Below are 6,712 nucleotides of genomic sequence, written 5' to 3'. Positions count from 1 at the left end.
TATATATATATATATATATATATATATATATATATATATATATATATATATATACATATGTATACACATATATATGTAGATATACATATATATACGGTATACATATATATATATATATATATATATATATATATATATATATATATATATATATATATATATGTGTGTGTGTGTGTGTGTGTATTCGGGTGTGTTATTGTGTGTGTACTGATGATTAATATTAACCTTTTTTTTACTATAATCTGAGAGTTTTCAATGAAATTTAGGGGCCAAGAGGAATAATATACGGGAAAACAACGCTCACTGACGAGGGAAGACAATTCAAAGAACGTTTAATTTCTATTGCATAGGAACCAGCAGATCTGCAGTGCCATATCAGAGGGAACACTCCTAATTCTATCTAAAAATCAAAGTCCACCGAGACTCAAAGAATTTTGAGCGATGATCCTGGCCTAAATTAAACTGTGATCCATCAAATGCCATTAATCTTTAGCGCTTAATCTCTTTTCAGAAGTATGCCTGTTTTGCAGTGCGGAATATCATATTAAGAAATAAATTCTTGTATAAAAAAATCTTAATCTCAGATAATTTTCAGAAATGCCATTCAACGCTTGGCTCAGAGCCTCTGAAATTGTCAAATTCCTGAAGAACGCATTTTTATCAGCCCCTCCCTAAATTTTGCTCCAACTAGATGATAAAGATAATATTCCTTAGCGACACAATTTATTTATCAGGAAGTGTCTAAACAACTTTGTTTTTGAGAGCAGATTATGGATAGCCATAAAGCTACGTCAGAGATAATCGGCCTGATATGAAGATATCAACGTGATAAGAGGTACATTCCAAAATTGGGTGTGATGCTCACTTATTTCCAGAGAGGAATGTAGGTAGGGGCCCTTTTTCAGAAATTAGCAAACACCATGAAGAACACGTCCACTTTATTATTATTATTATTGTTATTATTATTATTATTATTATTATTATTGTTATTATTATTAAATGCTAAGCAACAACCCTAGTTGGAAAAGCAGGATGCTATAAGCCCAGGGGCCCCAACAGGGAAAATAACCCAGTGGGGAAAGGAAACAAGGAAAAATAAAATATTTTAAGAATAGTAACAACATTACAATAAATATTTCCTATATACACAATAAAAACTTCAACAAAACAAGAGGAAGAGAAACTAGATAGAAATGTGTGCCCTAGTGTACCCTCAAGCAAGAGAACTCTAACGCAAGACAGTGGAAGACCATGGTACAGAGGTTATAGCACTACCCAAGACTAGAGAACAATGGTTTGATTTTGGAGTGTCCTTCTCCTAAAAGAGCTGCTTACCATTGCTAAAGAGTCTCTTCTACCCTTACCAAGAGGAAAGTAGCCACTGAACAATTACATTGCCGTAGTTAACCCCTTGGGTGAAGAAGGATTGTCTGGTAATCTCAGTGTTGTTAGGTGAAAGAGGACTGAGGAGAATCTGTAAAGAATAGGCCAGACTATTCGGTGTCTGTGTAGGCAAAGGGAAAGAACCGTAACCAGAGAGAAGGATCCAATATAGTGCAGTCTGGCCAGTCAAAGGACCCCATAACTCTCTAGCGGTAGTATCTCAACGAGCGGCTGGTGCCCTGGCCAACCTACTACCTATAAATAAGCTTATCTATCTATCTATCTATCTATATGTATGTATTGATACACATTTATATATATATAATATGCATATATATATACATATATATATATATATATATATATATATATATATATATATTTATACATATATAAGTATTTATATCATATATATATATATATATATATATATATATATATACTTATATATATATATATATATATATGTATGTACATACATACATTTATATATATGTATATACATACATATATATACATATGTATATCAAATATACATATATATATATATATATATATATATATATATAACACATACACACACATACATATATATATATATATATATATATATATATATATATATATATATATATATATATATATATTAGTTAACTCGAACCGTCAAAGATGATGTCTAAATGTTTAGATAAATATGCACACACACACACACAAGCAGATTCAACCCTCCCCCCGCCCCTCCTTTCCTAACTGCAACCCACTGGTTCGGCAATTTGTGGAAGAGTGTTGTTTCCGAGGTTACCTCTATGGGTACCCACTCCCACAGGGGTATGACTACTTCCTTTCCTCCCTGAGCGTGACAGGACATATATATATATATATATATATATATATATATATATATATATATAGTATGTGTGTGTGTATATGTATATAGTCATAAACTTGTTCTTTATCCTATAGGGGAGATGTGCGAATTGTTTTCCTTTTTAACATACTTTTTATTTTCCTCACAGAAAATGATGCTAAGAGTTCAGCCTTCTGGATTCTCAACAAGTCTTCTAAGGTGGTTTTGCTAAGGCCATACCTTTTTTGTTACCTAGCATATGATTATGTGTGTACCCATTTGTAACTGGCAGGACTTAAGAGAAATAGTCTTAGATTAAAAGGTGTCCCACAAATCCTCTATCAAGCGTATATCTGCGTATATATTCATATATATCAGCCCTGTATTATAAATGAATAAGTATTTTTGTATATGATCATAAGCATTTCATTTTGGTTTTATTGTTATAATTACTGTTTATACACAGTCCAATTCTACAGTCAATTTCATGTTAAAGTAATTGAACTGTTATTTACTGAAAATAATGAAAGTAAAACTCTTGTGTGCTTGTTCTGGTGTTACTAGCTAACGCTATGTAATGTATACATTAATTCCTTTACAACAGATGTCACCACGCTATTCATGGATACATATTTATTGCAATAGAATTTGTGCTTTTGCGGAGTCCTTGGAAACAAGCCGAGGCGAAATGTAAACGCGTGTTCTAAAGGGATTTCTCTCTCTCAGGTTAAGAATGGGAGAGCGGAAGTGCGAGGTTATTATTATAATACTATGAACGATAATGGTATTTAAGAAGTTTTGCTCAATAGGGCGTGTTTGAGCAGTACAGGATATTCTGCGTTTTGTGATTTATATATTGAAGCGTTAATAAAGGCTATAATAGAATTGCGAAATTAAGAATAGTCTTATTTTATTTTCACACCTGCCAATTCCTGAACCTGAGTTGTAACAGTATTAAATCACTTGGTCACATCACCCAAAAATACATATGACATTCACTTCATAATAATAATAATGATGTTTATTGGACAAAAAATATTTACATTAAAATATCTACAAAAAAGATTATCCAAGCCCATGTGGAGCAGAGCTCTTCGGACAATAATACAACTAAAATAATATCAATTAAGATTAAAGATAAAAAGTAAACATTGTTATAGATGAACTAAATGAACACATACATATACATAACTATATATATATATATATATATATATATATATATATATATATATATACACACACATGGATACATATATATGAGATTCTTAGCCTAAAGACAAATGCAAATGTATATTTATATAATAAAGAAGGGTGGAATGATATATAGTGCAAATTTTGAAATTAAACATTGATATGGTAGAAATGCTAGAATTACAAATGTATACAAACAATAAGCAATACAAGAATTAAGAACATTATAATGTGCATTAATGGTTAGGCCACGAAGAAATATCTACAAATACAATTCAGTACACAGATAATAATAGATTAGTTTATGATTTTTTAGAAGATCGAAAGCTAAGCAATGCCTTTAGATAAGCAGGCAGAGTATTCCATTGTTTAACTCCCTGATAGAGATAAAACTGTTCACATTTCTTTACACGTACGAAGGGAAGAGTTAAGTTAGAGTCTCTTGTTCCATATTGGTGTGCTGATTGTACCTGAATTTTTTTTTTTTTTTGTCTAATGGATGGATTTTTATGCACTGAAAGTGTTTGAAACATCAAGTTCATTAAGGAGAGTTTGTAGGTGTCCTCCAACTTCAGAATCGAGAGAGACCGGAATAGAGGTGATGTATGAGCTACATAATCACTCAAAAGTTATTATTCTCACCATTTTTTTTTTTTTTTTTTTTTTTTTGCATATCGATTAGCGGTTGCAGGACGTTTCTCCTGCAACTCCCCCACGCTGTAATGCAGTAATTTAGATGAGGGTATATGAAAGAGTGGTATACGGTAGTTGTTTTAAAAGATATAGCGGGAAATAATCCTTTAACCTATATATGATACCGGTAACTTTGGAAATTTTATTAACTATCATATCCACATGCTTACCGAAGGTTAATTTATTGTCAAACATTACTCCTAAAAATTTTCCGCTGGACTTCTGGTCAAGAGTGTGATTTCCTATTGCAACTCTTATGTTACCGGGAACTTTGCGCAAAGAAAAGATTATGAAATATGTTTTTCTCTCGTCTAGGGTCAATTTATTCGATAGTAACCAATTTTTAACATTACTTAAGTTAGCAGTTAAAGAATTACAAAGAGAATTAATATTTTTATGACAAAGATGGAGCGTGGTGTCATCGGCAAAAAGTATGGAGTTTAATCTGCCAACTGAGCGAGGTAAATCATTAATATAGATGAGGAAAAATAACGGTCCCAAGATTGATCCCTGAGGAACACCTATTTTGACATCCATAATCTCTGAAAGATGACCATCGAGGGTGACAAATTGTTTTCGATTTGTTAGGTAGGATTGCAGTAAAAGTAGTGCATTGCCTCGTATACCATAATGTTCCAGCTTTTGAAGTAGTATATCATGAGACACAGTATTAAAGGCTTTGCTCAAATCCAAAAAAACCGCACCAAGGTATTCTTTTTTATTCATTGCATTATAGATATTTTCAAGGTCATGAACGGCATCACTAGTACTTACGCCTCGTATGAATCCATATTGACACGTAGAGAGGATGTTACAACTATTGAAGAAAGAGTAAAATCGACTATACAATAGTTTTTCAAATATTTTATTCAACAAAGGAAGGCAGCTAATTGGTCTATAGTTATTAACATCTGATATGTCACCAGATTTGTGTAACACAGTCACACACGCAATTTTCAAAATGTCAGGATAAATACCAGCATCTAAACAACGGTTGAATAGCATAGATATAGGAAAGGCAAGTAGGTTAGCATTGCTCTTATATAATCTTGTAGGAGGAGAATGAATATTTTCTCTTTTGTTTTTCGTTTTTTTTATTTTTTTTTTTATAATGTTTATCACTTCAAATGGAGATGAAGGGGTAAAAAAAATAGACTGCTGATTTGAGGGAGGCAAATAGGTATGAAAATCTAAGTTGATATTTTGAGGTAAAGCATCCCTTAGGCTTAGAGTAATGCCTATTGTAGAGAAATGAAGATTAAAAGCATTTGCAGTTTTTCTAGTGTCAGTAATGGTTTCCCCTTTTCGAATCAGTTTTCTGAGTGAGCTACTCTTTTTTTTTTTTTTCTGCCCGGCCTTAATGATAAGTTGATTAAGTCCCAAGATTTTTTGGCATCTCTACGGAGTTGGTCAAAAGTACTCTCAAAATAGTTTTTCTTTGCCTTGCGTATTAATGTACATAACAGATTACAATAGTTGTTGTACCGTTGACTACTATAATTACCCAATTTCATTCTTCGATACAGATTATGTTTAATATTAATTGATTTAAGAAGTCCTTTGGAAATCCACCTATTCATCAATCTTTTAACACTAACAAATTTTGTTTTTAGGGAAAAACACTCATTGAAGAAACTGTCAATCTTGTCACTGAAAGAGGACACACCTACGTGAGGATGTAAAGAGGCTTGACCATATTCTGCTGACCAGTCTCTACCCCGGAGTAGTTCTGTAAATTTTCTATCATTTACTTCGCTCATGTCTCTAAATTGTATTCTTATTTTGTCATTCATGTTGCTTAGTGCAGGCAATAAAAGGCTACAGAAAATTGGGAAATAATCGGTGATATCAGCTAAAAATATTCCAGAGTTACTAACGAGGTTATTATTGGCCCAAATGTGATACAGGAAAGAGAGTCATTTGACCCGATCCTGGTAGGCCTAGTTATTGATGGTCGGTATTCGAAAGACCGCATTGTGTTGATCAGTCTCCGTGTGGTCTCGCTTTCCCCTTCCCTCATTAGGCAGATCATGTTAAAATCCCCAGTGACAGCATTATTCCCAGAGGAGATACCTGGACTTCTTAGCACCGCCTCTAGCGAGTCAAAAACATATTTTCGTCACCTCCTGGACGCCTATACATACCTAAGATAACAGCAGAATGAGAGGAATTAGGAATAGAAACTGTTGCCCCGGCACTTTCAAAATTATCTGTAGATATGCTTAACTCATCGAGAGGTTTAAACAAAAGTGAATCTTTAACAAAAATGCTCACACCACCACTCCTCCGGCCCTCACTATAATCATGAAAAGCATTATACCCTGGAAGTGAATTCATGCAATGTGTTTCTTGCTTAGCCCAAGTTTCAGTTAGCACTATAATGTCAAATTCATGATTGCAATTTTTCAAATAACCAATAAATTCGTCGTGATTTTTCTTAAAACTTCTAATGTTAAGGCTTATTAGCGAAAGGCATTGCCGCATAAGATCAGGGAGAGAATCATTAAAAGTATCAATGGTATAATAATAATGTTTATTGGACAAAAAATATTTACATACAAAGATTTACAAAAAGAAAAAAAGACTCAGTCCAAG

This window comes from Palaemon carinicauda, chromosome 8 (genome assembly GCF_036898095.1).
Source record: "Palaemon carinicauda isolate YSFRI2023 chromosome 8, ASM3689809v2, whole genome shotgun sequence".
In the NCBI taxonomy this organism is placed as follows: domain Eukaryota; kingdom Metazoa; phylum Arthropoda; class Malacostraca; order Decapoda; family Palaemonidae; genus Palaemon; species Palaemon carinicauda.
This window is presented reverse-complemented; position numbering follows the sequence as displayed.